Raw genomic sequence first — 20,945 nt, 5'->3', positions numbered from 1 at the left:
CGAGTTGGCCAGAAACCATTTGGTGTGGAGATAAAAAATGGTGGGCCAACCAATCTCTTTTTGGTTGATGGCCTCCCAAAAATACACATATGCCAACCCTAGGGGGGAGAGAGAGAGAGAGAGGTTAGAGAGTGAGAGGGAATCTTTTCACTTTCTCCTCCTCTTCCCCCCTCCCTTCCCCCTTTTTTTTCTCTCTCCCTCTTCTCTTCCATTGTGTTGCCGAAGCAAAGTTCGCTCGCTAAGTTTTTTCTTTTTAAACTTCTCATCATGCAAGCTAAACAGAAACGAATCTATTCGTGAAATTGTATTCCTGGAGATCTTCCCAAGTAAGCTTGTACTGGATCTTCTGTGGGTGCTACTATTTCTTAGTACATACAATGTCATTGGAGAGACATGAGAGGGGCAAGTTGATTTGATGCAGGCTTGCACATATAATGTTGGTACACCTTCGCCTTGAAAACCGTTTTGGGCACTATGAAGCCAGACATAATGATGAACTCCACTTTAGGCATAGGGCATTTAAGAAAACTTGAGGATGGAGGGGGAATCGCCGCCACCTCCATATAAATAGGATGTATCTCCATGCCCCACCCCACTCTTAAAATAATTTGCATAGGTGGTTAGTTGCATTTGCAAGTCTATGCAACATCCAAACCCACTTTGCTGCCCTTAAAAAAGCCTCCATGAACCTATCTCGTTCCCCTGCATTCCTATATACCATTGTCCATCTAAACATGGACAATGGTGTATAGGAATTTCCTATCTCGTTCCCCTGCATTCCTATACACCATTGTCCATCTAAACATGGTCGCAATTTCCTAGCTCTCATTAGCACAAAATTGTTGAAAATTGCAGGATGGGTTATGCATTGCAGGAGCTTCTTCTGGATCCAGACTCTTCAAGCGAAAGAAGTCATGTAGCTGGGCAATGGCATGCACCTCTTCATCTAGAATCTGGAGCGTTGAGTCATCAAAACTATCATTCTCAAAGCCCCTAAATATGACACTGCAAATATAGGACTCTAGTGTGTAGCTTGCATGCACTTCACGAAAAAAATGGTATTAGGCTCCATATCCATGAATCTTTTACTAGAGTGTATCCAGAAAGAATCTTTTGCTGCATATAGACTCTACAAAATGTTGTGACTTCAAATCGGCAAAGGAGAGTCTTGCAAGATGGTGAGCGAGTTTTATCGAGCAAGGAAAAGAACGAGCGAGTTCCTCAATAAAGACTTTTTTGAGTTCTTGTGTCGTCCTAAAGGGTTGTGTCTCGAGTTTGGATGTGGGTCAACTCCCATTTTGTCAGGATGTTTGGCCATTGGCCGTGTGTGTGCCTCTTTGGATGATGCAATTATTTCTACTTACTTGTAGACCTTGCTTTGGTAAAGAACCTTTGGGGGTGACAAGGTGGGATACTGTTACTTGACTGGGAGAGCTAGAAGCACTAGGGGTAGGGGCACTCTTAAAGCAATCTTTGAAATGATTGCAATTGCAGAAGCCGGTACAAATTTCAATCCTCAATGCAATATCTTATTTGATTACAAACATCTTGAAAACTGGCTCAATTTACAGTGCAAGTTTTTAAATTTGGCCCTAGCTTAAAGGAGAGTCCTCGGAGGGTTGCTCTCTTCTCTCTCTAGATGATCTTACTAGAGTTTAGACTAGTGTAGGGTTTGTGAAGGCCTAGGCGCTCACTGCAAGTTCGGGAGTCTAAGTACCACACACTACTAGAGTGCTCAGCTTTTGGTCACATCCAAACTTGCTTCACTCACATATTTAGCCATGACTTAGACTTGCACAATTTCCTCTCTTAGCCACAATGTGGGCTCTCCATTGTGACTCTTATCACCACAACTTTGGAGAATCGAGCGTCACTCATCAGTCACACACATACAACATCACCTGTAACTTCGGTCCCATAGGTCATATTTGACCTCCAAGGACGATATTAAAATCTCTCTCTCTCTCTCTCCCCCCCCCAAGATCATAGGAGTATCCCCCCATTTCCCCATATAGCTTTATGTAATTACAACATCAAGGTTCTCCCAAGGAATTGATAATTGTAGAAAAGAATACTTTATGTATCAACCAATGTAAACATTTGTAGAGAAATTATTATTTTTTCTAATGTTAGCCAGAAAAAGAGAACGCAACTCTAAAATCTTTCCCTTTAAGCAGCAAACCCGTTTTGATAGTTTTTCAGCTTCTCTAACATGCTCTGGAGCTTTTTTTTTTTTTCATAGAAAGGTGATTTTATAAAAAAACAAAAAATTTTCCATGGCACGCCCAAATCCGTCACCAACGGCGGCGATGTTGCCACGTGCTAGAATCGGTCCGCGCCGACGTAGACTGGTTTAGAGTAGTAACCACTGCTCAAAGAAAACCTACCTACAATTTTTTGAGATTCACCTCTAAAATTTCGATTTGAAGGTGAGGAAGCCTACAAATTTTAGTGCAAAAACTTTCAAATTTATTCCATTTACCTGTACTATGTAGGTTTGCCAAGTTAAAAGTTTATTTTGGAGCAATGGACTGGTTGCCATATGGGTGTCGATTTTATTAAACAACAAAAACCAAAAACATGCTAGAACTGTCCGTGCCGGCGTGGACTGGTTTCGACCGGTTTCAACAGGGGAGGTTGGAGTAGTAGACAGCCAGTTTGAAGTCCGATAGGGAGTAGGTAGGAGGGTTAGAATCCACCATCCCGTGCACGGAGTGGCAGCCAAGGATGCCGCCCGAGAGACCAAGGCCTCGCAGCAACAACGACTTCTTCTTGCTCGCTTGAAGACACTTCAAGGCAATGTCGTCGAGGCCTCTGCAGACGATATCTTTTCTGATGCAGAAGCGGAAGACGAGGAGGATGACAACGACGATGCAGGATCTCCTCTTCCGTCTTGACAAAGCCTCGCAACAACATCGGCTTCTTCTTGCTCGCTTGAAGACACTCCAAGGCAATGTCGTCGAGGCCTCTGCAGACGATCTCTTTTTTGATGCAGAAGCGAAAGACGAGGAGGATGATAACAACGATGTAGATGAAGCTTTGAAGAGGTCCCTTATATGTAATTCCTACGAAAAGCACTTGCCTGAATTGAAGACTCTACTGAAGGAAACCTTTGCAAAGGCCAACTTGGTCGCAGAAAAGACCAAGAAGCGTTGTGCAATCTACCCAACACTATAGTGGGATGTAAAGCTCTTCTTGGCTAGCTTATGGAAAGACCTTGAAGAAGAAGAGGATATAGAAACACAGGGGCTATTTGAGTCTATCAAAGAAGTCCAAGCGTTGTGCAATCTACCCAACACTATAGTGGGATGTAAAGCTCTTCTTGGCTAGCTTATGGAAAGACCTTGAAGAAGAAGAGGATATAGAAACACAGGGGCTATTTGAGTCTATCAAAGAAGTCCTACGAGTGCATGGCACATCGACCTCTCACAGCGACTTTCTCATATAGAGACACACACTTCATCATTTAACCTCGAGGCTGCCAGCAACCATTTTGTTGTGTGGTCTCCAATCCTCCTTGTTGAGGCCATGGACAGGAGAATGGACTTGCATGAACAATTGTTAACATCTCTATGCGCAGTTCATGCACGATTGGAGCTAATGAGGCCTATTGATATTCAAAGGTGAGGCAATGGGCTACCTAGAGGCTAAGGGAGTGTAAAAATTGTTTTCTGAGCTCAACAACAAAGAGATTAGAACTCGAGGGTCCATGGATACATCGCCACTCCTAAGGCCATGAAAATCATTGATCCTGAGAGGAAATTGGTGAAGTGGATAGAGAGAAAAGCTACTATTTAAAAGTCCAACTAGCCCAAAACACGTCTCTGTTACTACACTTTTCATTTTTCATGAAGGCTTTCGTGGAGCTTCAGTGCAGCTTTCCTCAAATCAGCACCTGCATGTTATTTGATAAATTGCCAAGGCTTTAATGAGATGCAAACATTGAGCATATAACTTCAAAAAAATGAAAACATTCAAATCATGCCAACATATGCAAAATGCAGCCATATGTGTATTTTTCAGTCACCTAATTTTTGTGCATGAGTTTCTATAGAGTCTCCTCGTATTGAGCTTTCATGTGCTTTGCTCTATGGGTAGGGGAAATGAAGAAGCTTGTGGAGCAAGGAAAGGTGAAATATCTACGGCTATTCGAGGCTTTAACATCAACCATACAACATGCCCACACGGTCCATCTAGAGTGGTCTTTGTGGTTGTGTGATGTGGGGAATGCCAACCATTTCCATACATGCATGTTGCATTTACTATGGTAGTCAACGGGAAAAATGGGCGAACATGAAAGAATAAGAATGTCATTTCACATTGCTCCTTTTCTCTTATTAATTGCAGTGAACTCGGGATTGGCATAGTTGTGTATAGCCCTCTTGGTCAAGGGTTCTCTTACTGGCGTGAAAATTATAAAAAGCCCAACAGAATTTTTTTTTTGCAACGCATGCTGTGTTATTGGATAAGCTTGTCGAATGTTGATAAAATGCTGAATAGACCTTGCAGAATTTATTTCTCAAAATTTATCACAATCACAATTTCTTGCATTGATTGGCATGTATATGGTACTAGAAGTGTAAATTGTGTAGCTAAGGGTGTAAGAGGGAAATCTTGAAATCTTGCCAAGGGTGCTGCTCATATTTCCTCGGAATTTGGCTTCGCTTGGTTTTCTTTGCTCGTTGATTGGAAACCCTCGGCAAAGGAGAAGGTGGACTCAAAGAGGAGGAGAGCAACAAAAATAAATTTAGGGTCATTGAGCTATTGACAGAGTTCATCTCTCTCACTCTCTCTTTCTCTCTCTCTCTCTCTATATATATATATATATACATATATATATATATGTATATATATATATATATATATATATATATATATATATATATATATATGTATACATATATATATATATACATATATATATATATATATATATATATATATATATATATATATATATATATATATATATATATATATATATATATATATATATATATATACCTATCTATCTACATATCTATCGTTCTCTCTTTCTCTCCCTCTCTCTACCTTTCTCTCTCTAAAAAAAGAGGGCACTAGTGATATCCCTCCTTTTTTTCCCTTTCTTCATTAGCCTCCTCTCTCCTTCCCTCCCTCCCTCCCTCTCTTTCACACACACACATGCACGTGCACATACACATATACAATCATGTCGAGACAACACAACCAAGCAATGCACACTGCGCACTCATAGGCAGCCTTATCAACATAGGCACACTTGGCCCCACACCAAACAATCAATGATACTCAAGCAACATTTGCACCTTCGCCCTCCCTTGTATTTCCACACAAAACTTGAAACTAATGGCTCGTAAATTGTAAACTCTTTCAGCCCATTTAAAAGCACCCTCCTCCACTTGTCAACAAAACTAAACGCTTGCAACTCACAAAGATGACAGATATGGCACATTTCCTTCAAGAGAATTCCAAAAAAAAAGATAATCTCATGTGTTTGCGCACAATACAATGCCACAAGCAATGTTAAAGATTTGAGATTAAGCCCACACGACACAATAGGGGGGACGGGCCATGTTTCAAAGGGGACAAGAGAGAGAGAGGTAAATAACACCTTATTGCTAACCATCACAAAAAGATTTGCAAAGGCATGTGAGAATGCATCCCAAGAGCTGCGGTGGGCACCCACATCAGGGTCGTGCATGGTAAGATTTAGCAACATCCTTGTCTGCGCTTGCATAGAAGAGCTCATAACTTTGGTCTCCTTTGGGGGGGGTGGGGGAGACAAATGTGACAAGCAGATGCCATGCAAATGTTTAGCTAGTTCGTGCCTTGAACGTCTTGCACTGTTACCATATACATGTGGTAGTGATGTGTGTGAACACACTAGGACCGCCGGGGCATTTTTTCCCTCTATAGGAGGTTTTTTCCCCCGTGCATTGATATATACGCCCATCACTCTAGGGCTATCTATCTTTCCATTGCACACTAAGTAACACACTCTCTATTGTGTGCCTTGAGCTTCCTTCGTCTTCTCCAAGCTGTGTGTGTTTCTCTGCAACCCTAATTCCAACAATTGGTATCAGAGCAGGTCACGTCCTCCCGGGCTTAGTCGCCAGCTGCTCCAGCACACGCCTGCTCACTTTCTCCGATTTCAGTGAGCTTTGGCAAGCGTTCGCAGGTCGACAAATATTTTGGGTAAGCTCGAAGAGCTTGGTCTGCTCAGAATTTTGATTTGGGCTCATTTCGGCCTCCGTTTCCACTACGGGCAGTACTGCACAGGCTATTTCGTCATTTTGTGCAGATTTTCTGTCAGTGCCGTTTTCTGCATAACAGGTGCCTTATAGTCTTCTACGGTTTGTGCTATATAGCACAAGTTGTTCCCGCTCCATTTCTCCTATTTTCGGGCAGTTTTCACATCAGGTGCAGCATTTACCATGGCTGACAACAACAACACAGATGTGTTCAAGATGTTTGCTGCTGAGGACAGGTTGGATGGGGACAACTACCCTATGTGGGCTTATATGATGCAACACGTTCTTGTGTCAAAAGGTGTCTGGAACATTGTGCAGGGCATTGATGTACGTCCTGGTTCTGAAGATGTAGGCGATATTGAGGATGTTGCAGGTCTTGCTGCAAGGATTGCAGCTGTTAGAGTTGTTTTGCCTACAGCAGAACAAGCTCGTTGGGATGTTAAGGATGCGCAGGCTCATGCATTGATTGCGTTGTCTGTGAAGCGCACCATTATTCCTCACATCCGTTCAGCAAAATCTGCAAAACAGGCTTGGGATATTCTAGCAGGTCTTTATGCAAGCCGCAATGAGGCTAAAATTGCTTTGCTGCGTAAAGAGCTAGAGTCGAAGATTATGCATGAGGAAGATGATATGGACACTTTCCTTGCTAGTGTCAAGGATATCAATGAGCAACTCATTTCTGCAGGTGAAGTCATTTCTGACAGTTCCCTTGTGCAGACTGTTCTTGATGCCTTACCAGATTCCTACCAGACTTTTGCTAGTACTTGGAGACTGATGACCCAAGGAAATCCTGAAGTTGTCAAGTTTGATGCATTATGCACATTGCTGTTGCAAGAGTCACTTTCTAGAAAAAACAGGACTAGGCAGCGTGCAGTTGAACAGGCTTTTATTGCTTCTCAAAGAAAGGGTGGTAACAGTAATGCAGCCACTTCTTATGGTTCTGTTGCGAGTGGCAAAAATTCTGTTCCTAATGCTTCTGCTGGCAGCACTTCGTCTGGCAATTCTGGTGATAAGGGCAAAAAGAAGATGCGTTGCCATTATTGTAAAGCCAATGATCACTTGATCAAGTCGTGTCCTAAGTTGAAGGCCAAAGAGGCTAAGAAGAAAGAGGGTGGTTCCACTGCAAATGCTGGTTCCACTACAAATGCAGCCATTGTTGAGTCTTCTGTGAAAGGAGATTGTGATGCTGATGTTGATGCAGAATGGGCTTTTAGCGCAGAGTGCACTTACAATCCTGCTGTCCATGATGCATGCTTGTCAGTTGCTGCAGATTCACATGTGTGGTATTTCGACAGTGGTGCTACAAAGCACATTACCTCACATCGTGAATTGTTTACCTCTCTCGAGTCTGTCCCTCATGGGAATTCAGTCACTTGTGCCAACAACGCCTCTTATCCAGTTCAGGGAGTTGGAAAGATTGTGCTCACTGCTGCTAATGGCAGTTCCTTCACACTTGTTGATGCACTTTATGTACCTGGGATCAAGAAAAATCTATTGTCTGTATCCGCACTTGCTAGACTTGGACTTGTAGTCAAATTTGTGGATGACAGATGTACAGTTCATGATCTCAGTTTTGGTGATGAAATTGTTGCATCTGGCCTTTTGTGCCGTGGGCTGTATAAGCTCACTTTGTATGACAAGTGTGGACAAAATTTTGCAAATGCTGTTGCAGATTCAAGGGCTATTTCAGATGCAAAACTTTGGCATGCACGTTTTGGTCATCTGAATTTTGCCAGTTTGCTGCGTTTGCAGAAATCTGATATGGTTGCTTCTTTGCCGCCTCTTGAAGCACCTATCAAACATGTTTGTGAAGGCTGTATTCTGGGTAAAATGCAGCGTTCTAAGTTTCCAAAGGATGGTTCAGTTAGGGCCACATGCAGGTTGCAGCTTGTGCATAGTGACGTTTGTGGGCCCATGCAAACTCCGTCCTTGGGCAATTACCTGTACTTCGTGACTTTCATTGATGATTACTCCAGGCATGCGTGGGTATTTCCGCTTAAAGCGAAGTCCGAAGTTTTTATGTGCTTCAAACAATTTTTGGCTATGGCTGAAAATGTCTCAAAATGTACTATGGGCACCCTCCGTTCCGATCGAGGGGGGGAGTATATGTCTCATGAATTTAATGCATTTCTGGCTAGTCGTGGGATAAAACACCAATGTACAGTGCCTTATACACCTCAGCAAAATGGTGTTGCTGAGAGGAAAAACAGGTCACTAACGGAAATGGCACGATGTATGGTCAAAAGTCAAGCTTTGCCGCATTCTTTTTGGCTTGAGGCCATCATGTGTGCCACTTATGTACTTAACAGGTGTCCTACGAAAGCTTTGCAGTCTATTACTCCATATGAAGCATGGCATGATAGAAAACCTTCTATTGAGCACATGCGTGTTTTTGGCTGTTTGGCATATGCTTTGGTGCCACAAGTGCAGCGCAGAAAATTGGATGATAAGGCTGTCAAATGTATTTTTGTTGGTTATAGTGCTGAAAGCAAAGGTTACAGGTTGTATCATCCGCAAACAAAACGTATTTTGGTTTCACGGGATGTAGTGTTTGTGGAAGATTCTGTTCAGCCCTTGCTGTCATGTACTAGAGACAGTAATGTAAGCTCACAGGACATTTATGACACTTTGTTGCCTCTTTTCAGTGGTGGAAATACGAATGTAAGTTCCAATGAGGCAAATGTACAGCCTATGGGGGTTTCTGAAAATGTTTTAGAACAGCCTATTACTGATGTAGATGTACATGATGTACTTGATGAGGAAAGGGCTGAAAATGAGCAGGCTAGAGGTATGCCAAAATGGCTGGTGCACACTTTGCGTGACAGTAAATTGGATGCACCTTTATCTAGTCGTACTCGTTCAGGCTCTCGCCATGCATCTTATGCATCAGATTGTTATGCTTTGGCTGTGTCTAGTTTACATGATGTTGAGGAGCCTCTGTCTTTTGATGAAGCACAGAATTCAGAAAATTGGATTGCTGCCATGAAATCAGAATATGATGCACTTATAGAGAATGACACATGGACTTTATGTGATTTGCCTCCTGGCAAAAAGGCCATTGGTACGAAGTGGGTTTACAAGTTGAAACGCAAGCCGGATGGTGAGATCGATCGCCATAAGGCTCGACTTGTTGCAAAGGGTTATGCACAACAAAAAGGCATAGATTATGAAGAGACTTTTGCTCCCACTTGTCGTATGACTACTGTGCGTTTTCTATGTGCATTGGCAGCTCATTTTGGTTGGGCTGTACATCAATCAGACATTGTTACTGCTTTCTTGAATGGTGACATATTTGAGGAAGTTTATGTAACGCAGCCTCGCGGTTTTGTCATAAAAGGACAAGAGGACAAAGTGTGCAAATGTAAGAAGGCCTTGTATGGGTTGAAGCAATCTCCTCGTGCTTGGTATGAGAAAGCTGACACTCATTTGGTTAAACGAGGCTTTCGTAACAGTCCAACAGAAAGCACATTGTATGTAAAGCGTGAGGATGATGTATTTCTCATTGTGGTTCTTTATGTTGATGATTTGCTGATCACTGGACCAAATGAGAGACATATTGCTGAATTTAAGGCTGATTTGAATGCTACTTTCAAGATGAAAGATTTGGGGCTGTTGCATCATTACTTGGGTATACAGTTTAAGCAGTGTGATGGTGGTATTGCCTTGTGTCAGAAAAGTTACATAGAGACATTGCTATGTAAGTTTGGACTTGAGGATTGCAAACCTATTGCCACTCCCATGGAAACAGGTTTGAAGTTGAGTCTACATGATGCTGGCGATCTTGCTGATGTCACTCTTTACCAAACTGCTGTTGGCTGCCTCATTTATGTATGCAACACGAGGCCAGATATTCAGTTTGCAGTCTCGCAGGTTAGCAGATTTATGCATAGCCCAGGGTCTAAGCATTGGCAGGCTGTCAAGAGGATTTTCCGCTACCTTAGTGGCACTTTACATCTTGGCTTGTTTTATCCCAAGGGGGGATCATTGCCGCCAGACTTACATGCTTTTTCGGACTCAGATTGGGCTGGTTGTTTTGACACGCGAGTGTCCACAAGTGGTTTTTGTTTCATGCTTGGCAGTTCATGTATATCATGGTTGAGCAAGAAGCAACCTACTGTGGCCACTTCGAGTTGTGAGGCTGAGTACAGGGCAGTCTTCACAGCTACGGTTGAGTGTGTATGGCTCAGACGCCTTATGGCTGACTTGGGTGTTGGACAGGACACTGCCAACACTATCTACACTGACAGTCAGAGCGCATTGGCAGTTGCGAGGAACCCAGTTTTTCATGCTCGCACAAAGCACATTGAGGTGCATTACCACTATGTCAGGGAGAGGCTCTCAGCAGGAGAGATCAGCTTGGCTTATGTGCCAACACAGGACAACCTTGCAGATCTTTTCACAAAGGCATTGTCTCGTGAGAAGCTTGAAGCTTTCCGCAAAGCTTTGGGCTTACTCCCCTTTGTGGACTGATCCTGTCCTCAGGGCATGGCACTTCCCTTTACTCATGTGCCAGCTCTCGTTCACCGCATCACTCCAGGGGGGATTTGTTACCATATACATGTGGTAGTGATGTGTGTGAACACACTAGGACCGCCGGGGCATTTTTTCCCTCTATAGGAGGTTTTTTCCCCCGTGCATTGATATATACGCCCATCACTCTAGGGCTATCTATCTTTCCATTGCACACTAAGTAACACACTCTCTATTGTGTGCCTTGAGCTTCCTTCGTCTTCTCCAAGCTGTGTGTGTTTCTCTGCAACCCTAATTCCAACATGCACCTGATTGGAGGATTTGCGTACATGTAGAAAGCTGATCTAGCTTTGATCACTTTGCGTGCAAAAAGATTCTCTGACAGAAGCGAAGGCTTCCATGGCAGAGGGACGCTTAGACTTTATAGCTACTTAGGAGCTCTCTCGCTCAAGCGAATGCCCCAATTCTTTCTTGAACGGGATGAAGGGGGCGGTGTGAAGATAAAAAATGGTGAGCCAACCAATCTCTTTTTGGTCGATGGCCTCCCAAACAAACGCATATGCTAACCCTAGGGGAGGGAGAGAGAGAGAGGGAGAGAGGGAGAAGGGATAGGGGTTAGAGAGTGAGAGGGAATCTTGTCACTTTCTCATCCTCTTCCCCCTCTCCCTTCCCCCTTTTTTTTCTCTCTCCCTCTTCTCTTCCATCGTGTTGCCGAAGCAAAGTTAGCTCGCTAAGTTTTTTTCTTTGTAAACTTCTCATCATGCAAGCTAAACACAAACGAATCTCTTCGTGAAATTGCATTCGTGGGGATCTCCCCAAGTAAGCTTGAACTGGATCTTCTATGGGTGCTACTTTTTCTTAGTACACACTTTGTCATTGGAGAGACATGAGAGGGGCAAGTTGATTTGATGCAAGCTTGCACATATAATGCTGGTACACCTTTGCCTTGAAAACCATTTTGGGCACTATGAAGCCACACATAATGATGAACTCCACCTTAGGCATAGGGCATTTCGGGAAAGTTGAGGATGAAGGGGGAATTGCCACCACCTCCACATAAATAGGATGTATCTCCATGCCCCACCCCATTCTTATAATAATTTGCATAGGTGGGTTAGTTGCATTTGCAAGTCTATGCAACATCCAAACCCAATTTGCAGCCCTTAAAAAAACCTCCATGAACCTATCTCGTTCCCTTGCATTCCTACACACCATTGTCCATCTAAACATGGCCTCAATTTCCTAGCTCTCATTGGCACAAAATTGTTGAAAATTGTAGGATGGGCTATGCATTGCAGGAACTTCTTCTGGATCTAGACTCTTCAAGCGAAAGAAGTCGTGTCGTTGGGCAATGGCATGCGCCTCTTCATCTAGAATCTGTAGCGTTGAGTCATCAAAACTATCATTCTCAAAGCACCTAAACATGACAATGCAAATATAGGATTCCAGTGCGTAGCTTCCATGCACTTCACGAAAAAATGGTATTAGGCTCCATATCCATGAGTATTTTAACCAGAGTGTATCCAGAAAGAAGCTTTTGTTGCATATAGACTCTACAAAATGTTGTGACTTCAGATCGGCAAAGGAGAAGGTGGACTCAAAGAGGAGGACAACAAAAATAAATTCGGGATCATTGAGCTGTTGACAGAGTTCATCTCTCCTCTCTCTCTCTCTCTATCTCTCTCTCTCTATCTACATATCTATCGTTCTCTCTTTCTCTCCCTCTCTCTACCTTTCTCTCTAAAAAAAGAGGGCACTAGCGATATCCCTCCTTTTTTCCCTTTCTTCTGTAGCCTCGTCTCTCCCTCTCTCTCCCTCCCACTAACGGCTCACAAATTGTAAACTCTTTCAGCCAACATAAACTGATACAAACAAACCTCATTTAAAAGCACCCTTCTCCACTTGACTAGCACTCTCCTCCACTTGTCAACAACATTAAACACTTGCAACTCACAAAGATGACAGATATGACACATTTCCTTAACACTAGTTTGGTACCAAAAGGACACTTTCGTGTCCTTTTTTTACAAATTTAAATAAAATAGTACATGAAATCTAGAATACATCTCAAGAAATGCGTTTGCAAACTTATAAAATGTTCTTCAAAGTACTCATAGAAATTATAATCCTTCACTTTTGATCATAACCTCAATAGTAACTACATTCATGAAAAGAACCTACGCAAAACAACATCCAATGTCATAATCAAAACTCGTACTCTATCCTAAGAAAAAAATGAGCAGGGTGCATGCAATAATCCGTGGTAACTACTTATATATGTATTTGATATTTTTACAATTTTCATGTGAGAAAAAAATCCTCTGTGGCTAGAATTAAATATAAAAAGTCATGTGGGTCAAATATGCAACGTCCACAAATTCAATTAATGATCACAAAAAACATTTAGTTCATCTAAATTTACAATGTCATATGATGCATATATACTAGATCTATGACTCCATTACATAAGGTGATAATTTGTAATGGTTATGCAATCCACATTTGGTGATTTATGGCGTATCCAAAAAATTGCGCATGTTGTAATTATGATTTTTTATTTATCAAAGAAAGCCTTAAAATAAAGTTCACTTTTTAATTTTTCCATTCGTCTCACTTATTTGTATACAAATACCTCATATGCACACAATTGGGAGATTTATATACACATTTTCATTAGTTTTTCATAGCAATGTTTTTTTTGCAAGAAATTATGCACTATAATTTTTTTAAAATGGGCTTAAATTACAAGATGCCTATGGGTTTGAACCCTTGAAAAATGCTTAGTTGATGGGTATTGACCTATAGATACATTACACCTTAGGTTTTGTCCCATAACCTCATCATGTTAATGAAAGAGGCCTTGAAAGACCAAAATTTTTCTCTTTGTCAGCATTTTCAAGATTTTGGTCTTCTGATTATAACAAAAATCTAGTCCGATAACTAAGTTATGAAGCTCAATTTCTTGCTATAATAAGTTTTTTCATATCCATACACCTTGAAATCTATGCAGAATCTTATTTTGATGAGAAGTTATATTCAATTTATGAAATTTTTGTTAAAACTGCACTAAATTTCTATGATTTTTCATCTTAAACCTTATCATTATATTTTTTATTTTGGTATTGATTTTGGCAAAAGTAAAATTTAGCTATGTTCTTCACCTCATAGTTGACCTAAGATATGAACGTGACCTCTTAATGTTTTTTCTAGTTTCACCAAATAATTATGACAAGTTGCTAGAAAAACATAACACTTTAGTGTCTCAGGACATTTGAGTGTCCGATTATAGAACTAGTGTTAAGCGAATTCCAGAAAAAAAAAAAATAATCTCACGTGTTTGTGCACAATACAATGCCACAAGCAATGTTCAAGATTTGAGATTAAGCCCACACTGCACAAGTAGGAGGGAGGGGGGGCCATGTTTCAAAGGGGACAAGAGAGAGGTAATGTAACATTTAATGGCCTAAAAACTTGCGTGTAGCGGAAATTAGCATGAACATAGTGGGCATTCCATTAGAATAGATTCCTGATGAGAATTACAAGACTGCTTGGGTGGAGAGAGCAACAAAAAGCATAACACCTAGTTAGATAGCATGAACAATACTTTCAAAAGAGAGAGAAATTAAGCTATTGACAACAGTTGAGGACCGGATTTACATGGAGCCGGTCCCCCCTCCAAAAAGCTTTGTATTATGGTTTCTCCTATCAAGAGAGACATTGTAGAATACAATTCTTTGTGTTCCTTCAAGTCTAGCTAGTGCAATGAAGATGAAAGATTCATGCACTAAGCAAAACACTTATCAAACACAACATCAATTCTCTCCGGTCTCAGACCCAAGACCTCACATACCTTCGAAGATGGTGAGAGCTAGCAGGGCATGAGAGTAGATTGAGAGGAAGAAGGAGTATTCTTACGAGAAAAATGTACATCTCCTCATATAATCACTCATATTAGCATAGCTTAGCTTAGTAATTAGCATGGTAGAGGAGATGAGCATGCATTGAAGCTTGGCTCTTGGTTGGATTTGCATCACAAAGCCAAGAGTTGTTGGTGTAGGCCTCCCTTTTCACAAGCTTGGAGTAGATGGTAAGCTTTCCATTAAAGCTTGAGAAGGAGAGAGAGTCTTCTTTACTTCACACATGAGATTGTGTGAGTGTGTGTGTGATAATGCCTTGCAAAAATCAGCCCCCCCTCTCTCTCTTGGTCGACCCCTCTTGCTATTTGCTCATGCTCCACTCTCATTGGACCTCCCTAGGGCTAGCCAATGATAATTAAGCAGTATAAGTGATAGCCTTCTGACATGTGTCCCCCTTTCCCCTTTTGTGAGAGATTTATGTAATTAATAAATGCAACTAAACTCTCATTGGACCCCTTTGCCTCCTGGCCACTAGGAATCAGGCAAGCCATTGGGCTGCTGAATGCTCATTGGACCCCTTGGGAGATTGTCCAATAGTCTTCTAGAGAGCTTAATTCTCATTGGTTCTTTTATTAAGTGTTTTTAAATTAATTAAACTAGATTTACTCTAGCCTAATTCTCATTGGTCTACCTCCAAGGCCATCCAAGAGGAATTGGGTACACCTTGTGGGCATCTGGGCTAGGGAGCTGACATGTGTCCCTCATTCCCTTTGTGTAAAGGGAGCTTGTGTGTGTGTGTGTGTGTGTGTGTGTGTGTGTGTGTGTGTGAGTTTCTCTCTCATCCCCTACTCCCAAGGCTCGCCCCCTCCTATGTAGGGATTGATAAATACTTTTGGGGACACACACAAAGCATCCAATTCCCCCCATGCTTGACCTTTGGACACAACCTTTGAATTTTGGAACCTTAGCATTTTGGAAGTCTTAATGGGCTGAACCTTAGGGTCTTTTAAGCCCATTGTTGCACATGGCTCTTTTGCAGATGGTCCCACCTTTGGATCCCTATTTTCCCTCCTTTGGATCCCTACTGTGGTCGGTCTGCTAGTTTAACCAATATTCTAGCTTTTTCTCCCCTGGCACTTCCCCATATTAAATGATCAGTTTAACACGAGAAAATCATTTAGGAGAATTAGATATTGATTATTATGACAGGTAAATACACCTTATTACTAACAATCACAAAAAGATTTGCAAAGGCATGTGAGAATGCATCCCAAGGGCTGTCGTGGGCACCCACATCGGGGTCATGCATGGTAAGATTTAGCAGCATCCTTGTCTATGCTTGCATAGAACAGCTCATAACTTTGGTCTCCTTGGGGGGGGGGGGGGGGGGGGGGGGGGGGTGGTGGGGGAGACAAATGTGACAAGCAGATGCCATGCAGATGTTTAGCTAGTCCGTGCCTTGAACATCTTGCACCCGATTGGGGGATTTGCGTACATGTAGAAAGCTGATCTAGGTTTGATCACTTTGCGTGCAAAAAGATTCTCTGAGAGAAGCAAAAGCTTCCATGATAGAGGGACGCTTAGACTTTATAGCTACTCAAGAGCTCTCTCGCTCAAGCGAATGCTGCAATTCTCTCCTGAATGGGATGTAGAGGGGGCTTCATATCAGTCGAGACGGCCACATACCATTTGGTGTGGAGATAAAAAATGGTGGGCCAACCAATCTCTTTTTGGTCTATGGCCTCCCAAGCATATGCCAACCCTAGGGGAGAGAGAGAGAGAGAGAGAGAGAGAGAGAGAGAGAGAGAGAGAGAGAGAGAGAGAGAGAGAGAGAGAGAGAGAGAGAGAGAGAGAGAGAGAGAGAGAGAGAGAGAGAGAGAGGAAAAGAGAGAGGGTGGGAGGAGAAGAGAGGAGTGAGAGAAGAGGAGGACCTTGAGGAAGGTATGGTTGCTAAAGGAGGAGATGGAGGAAGGGAGGGTGGCTAGAGGAGGAGGTGGAGGAGAGGGAGGATGTTGGAGCAAGAGCAAGGGAAGAGGAGGAAGCACATGAGCAATGAGAGGAGGAAGGAGGAGGTAGGGAGGGTCCCCGCTCCCCCTCCCCCCCAAAAAAAAAGCCTCGCTCCAAAGTTCGCTCTGTTCAGATCTCTTGAAGACCTAACTCAATCATGGGTAGTTGAGCAAGAGAACACAAGACCTTAGATCATAGCATTTTGGATTGATTTGTAAAAAGTTGCGTGTGGGTCCATTCTACAAGTTACTCATTAGTTAAACACAAAGATTCCCTTTCATTGCATTTCCAAAAGTATAAACTCTCCTTTTTCCCATGTTCCCGTGCACACAACACCCGTTACCCTATGGCCATATCTTCATCTTCACCCCAAAAAACCTCCCACCCTGCTGTGCACAAGAAAACAGTTTTCACCCTCAAGCTCTGCAGCAAAGATTGGATATAGCCTTGACCCCCTCTCAGCTCAGGCACTCACAGTCTAGCTCCCACTTCTCTTAGCAACTTGGTGGTGAACAAGCAGGGCTCCAAAAGCAACTGCATAAACACAACTTCCCAAGATTTTGGACGCTCCACCAAAAGCTAGTCGCTTGTGTTATGAATGCATGGAGAGCACATCTTCATTTTCCCTTTACAGAACGCACAGGAGGGGAGCAAGGAAGATGACATGGGTGGTGCATGATGCAAAGGACATGGGAGGGCCCTGCTCGATCGCAATCCACAGAGAGAGAGAGAGAGAGAGAGAGAGAGAGAGAGAGAGAGAGAGAGAGAGAGAGAGAGAGAGAGAGAGAGAGAGAGAGAGAGAGAGAGAGAGAGAGAGAGAGAGAGAGAGAGATGGCATTCGTTTGAACCGTTGCCCTGCCTACAACTCTCTCGTCTAGAGATGGCATCCTTGACATCTCTCTTTCTCTCGGCATCTCCCTCTCTCTCTCTCTCTCTCTCTGCCCATGCAGCTGTTGTGACCATCATTGATACCGGTTGCACAACACTGTGCACATGCATCATGACCGTCCCATGCAGAGCAATGATAGAGAGATCGTGACCCTAAACAGAGGGCCTCTCATACAACATCGCAACGCACCTTGGGGTAGTGCACACGCTGCCTATAGCTTAGTTCTCTTTGTCTCAATCATTGAGGCCTACAAGAGGGTGTTCCCACAGCTGTATTCAAAAGCCCTCGAGTCTTGAGGTCCCACCATTTAAAGTGCTTTTCTTTTGGAAAGTAAGCTTAAAGATAGTAAAGAGTGTCTTCACCACGCGGTGAAGAGGAGCTTCACTTTGACGAGTAATTTATTTTTTCTTCCTTTTCTCAAGGTCATCTAACACCCCCAAAATTATCCCAACCAAGTGCAAGTATTTTGATATCTATGAATAATTCTCAAAAAGGGTGAAGTTGAGTCGCACATTATTGTAATCGGAGACTAGACACCGTCCCTTTCAACACAAAAGCCAGTAAGACCTTCTCCTCACACATGAAGGTGTGCACCATGGGAAAAGACGATCTAAGCAAGTTCAATGTCACAATATTTCACTCTTGGCAGGTAAAACTCAAGGGATACCTCATGAAAAGGGGGTTGTGGATTTTGGTGAAGCCAATGAGTGCTAGAGAGACCATTCAAACTAGAGTTAGCACATCACAATTCTAGAGCCATGATGAACAAGCACTTGGCATAATCCTTACAACACTTCATGATAATTATGTGCATTATTTAGATAAAGCCACCACTGCTCTTAATGCATGGCAAACTCTAGAGAGGCTATTTGGAGCAAAAGAAAAGCACTCAAAGATCTCACTAAAAATGCAATTGTACGGGCTCATGATGGGGAGTGATGAAGACCTCTTCAGTCTCATCAATAGGCTTAAAATCATTTGCACACAATTGGTGCACATACAATCGTGAGCTGAAGAATACAACCAAGTAGCTGTGCTATTAAAGGTCCTTCTTGTAGAGTATGACCAAATTGTAACTGTGCTTAAGGAAAAGGAACTAATACCCTCACTTGAAAGCATCATCAATTCTCTACAAGAAGAAGAAAATATGATCAATAAAGGAAACAAGGAATCAACTTCAAATGGAGCGTATGATGTAACATCTTCAAAGAAGAAATGCACACATTGTGGCAGAAACAACCGTCTTTCCAAAGATTGTTATGAAGTAAACCCTTGTAAAACCTGTGGTCAAAAGAATCATGCTACCAGATACTGTAGGCTCAATGACAGACAAGTGAAGTTTCCAGCAACAACACTAGAAGCAACTACAAAGAGCGGCACAAAGATAAAGCCAAAATTAATCTTATTGCTCAAAATTTGAATGAAAAAGATACCGACAATCAAGTTGGCATTGTCTACGATGATATATTGTGAAGCACTATGATTTGTACTTCCCTCATTTGTGTTGTAGGGGAGGATTTGTGTATTGGGCCCAACATGTGCTTGGGGGATTTTGTGTTCCATACCCTACATTGTTCTAGGGGAGGTTTGTGTGCCTACACCCTATGCATCAAGGGGAGGCAAAATTGTGAACCTACTCCCTATTGTGTTTTCAGGGGAGGAGTGTGTGTGATCAGTGCAACAAAACCCACAAGGGGAGGCTTGTTTAGTTGTGGGATTTGTTGCACCACATGAACTCACCCTATCCATGTAGGCTGCCATGTGTATAGCATCATGTGATAGCCCGTGTACCCATGTGTGGGCATGTCCCAAGAGTCATGCCTAGAGCCAAATAGAAGAGTCAAGGGTCAAGACGTATATTGCCCTTTTAAGAAGAGTCAAGTGACCTTTGGGGGAATATGTGTAAGCACTGAGTGCTATGCCTATATAATAATCTTTGTAATCACTTTCTCCAGTTGAATAATCAAGTGTGTGTGTCTACATTCTAATCTCTTGTGCATTGGTTTAACCCTTAACTAATCTCTCTCTCTCTCTCTCTCTCTCTCTCTCTCTCTCTCTCTCTATTCATTATGATTACATAATGAATGCACTATGCTACCCACAATAACCTATCAATACTATGGAATCTTGAAGAACACCATCTTCTTGGTTCAAGGAACTCTCTGCAAGAGCACCAATTGTGTTATAATCAAAGCTCTCTTCGAGAGAGAATTATTATACAAAGACCTTTGGGAGGGGGGACCGGCTCCGAGAAAATCCGGTCCTCATCAAATTATCAATCTTAATTGTGATATTCTATTTGAATTATGTGCATGATTTTAGTATTTTAATGTGTAATTATGTGAAGAAACCAGTTTGACACAACCTATAGTCTCCTCTTTAGTTTCTCTTAAGGAACACTCTTTCTTTTCTTGAGTAAAAATTCCATTGAATCTAAAATTAGCATTAGATTATCTAACATTGGTATTAGAGCTGATGTTTCTCTTTTCTTGCTTAAGAAGAGAGGTCCTTGGGTAATCTTTGAAAGGTAGAGTTGTTAATTGCAATAGGGTAAGTGGGACTAGGATTTATTATCTAGGTTGGCATGCCTGTTTACAAGGTACAGGGAACACCATCAAGAACTATGGTCTTAATAATGGAGCCTTTTGGGACTTGCTTATGAATTAACCATTATTGACCTATTAGTAATCTTGATAGGAACCGATGCCAACTTAGCACTGTTAAACCCACTCCACTGTATGGAAAGCACAGTTCTATGCAGCTTCTTGGTTACAGCGATTCAGATTGGGCTGGTGATTTTGACACACAATTATTATTCCAATACAGAGAGAGAGACTACAGAGATCTCGTACACAAGCTCTGTGTCTTCTCCTTCTCCATCTTCTTTCTACTCTGAGTTGCTGTCTTCCTTCTGTTTCCTGTTTCATCATCTTCAACAATTGGTATCAGAGCGAGGTGATTTCCAGAGCCTCTACTTGCGTTTTCGCGTCCGCGCGCGCAATCGCAGTTTTCAGGCAGTTTTCGGAAAATTTGTTCGTGGGAGCATCCTCGACGTTCCGGGAGTATTCTGAACAGGCGACCTGGAGTTTTACCCCCCTTTCGAAGCCATTCGAGCCCTCAGAATTTCGTTCTGAGCAGCGTAGCAGAAGTTACTTTTCCGAGGCGTTTAGATCAAGAGGGTGTGCTTTTTGACAGATTTTCTTCAGGTAAACAGTTCTTTTGGGAAGCAGCTTGTCTTAGCTTTGTGCTGAGATTTTGTGTAGAGTTTTGCTTGGATTGGAGAGGAGATTTGTGAATCTCTTGGAGGTTCTTTTGCTCTCTTGTGTGCATCTACAGTATGGCTCAATCTACGGAGAAAGAGATTTTTGGTGCGTTTACATCCGAAGACAAATTGGATGGTACCAACTATTCTCTTTGGTCTTTTATGGCCAAAAATGTTTTGGTTGGTAAAGGATTGTGGGATTATGTATC

At 42.3% G+C, this 20,945-nt stretch overlaps 2 pseudogenes; both read right to left on the bottom strand.

Annotated features, from left to right (window-relative positions):
- Window positions 1-380: 380 nt before the first annotated feature.
- LOC147433565 (protein GRAVITROPIC IN THE LIGHT 1-like) lies at window positions 381-1,783 on the bottom strand (annotated as a pseudogene).
- A 9,811-nt stretch (window positions 1,784-11,594) lies between these two features.
- The window catches only part of LOC147433564 (uncharacterized), a 67,187-nt pseudogene continuing 57,836 nt past the window's right edge, over window positions 11,595-20,945 (bottom strand).

Source organism: Adiantum capillus-veneris, chromosome 19 (genome assembly GCF_014529385.1).
Source record: "Adiantum capillus-veneris isolate H3 chromosome 19, ASM1452938v2, whole genome shotgun sequence".
In the NCBI taxonomy this organism is placed as follows: domain Eukaryota; kingdom Viridiplantae; phylum Streptophyta; class Polypodiopsida; order Polypodiales; family Pteridaceae; genus Adiantum; species Adiantum capillus-veneris.
Note: the sequence above shows the minus strand (reverse complement) of the source record. Positions and strands in the feature narration are given on the sequence as shown.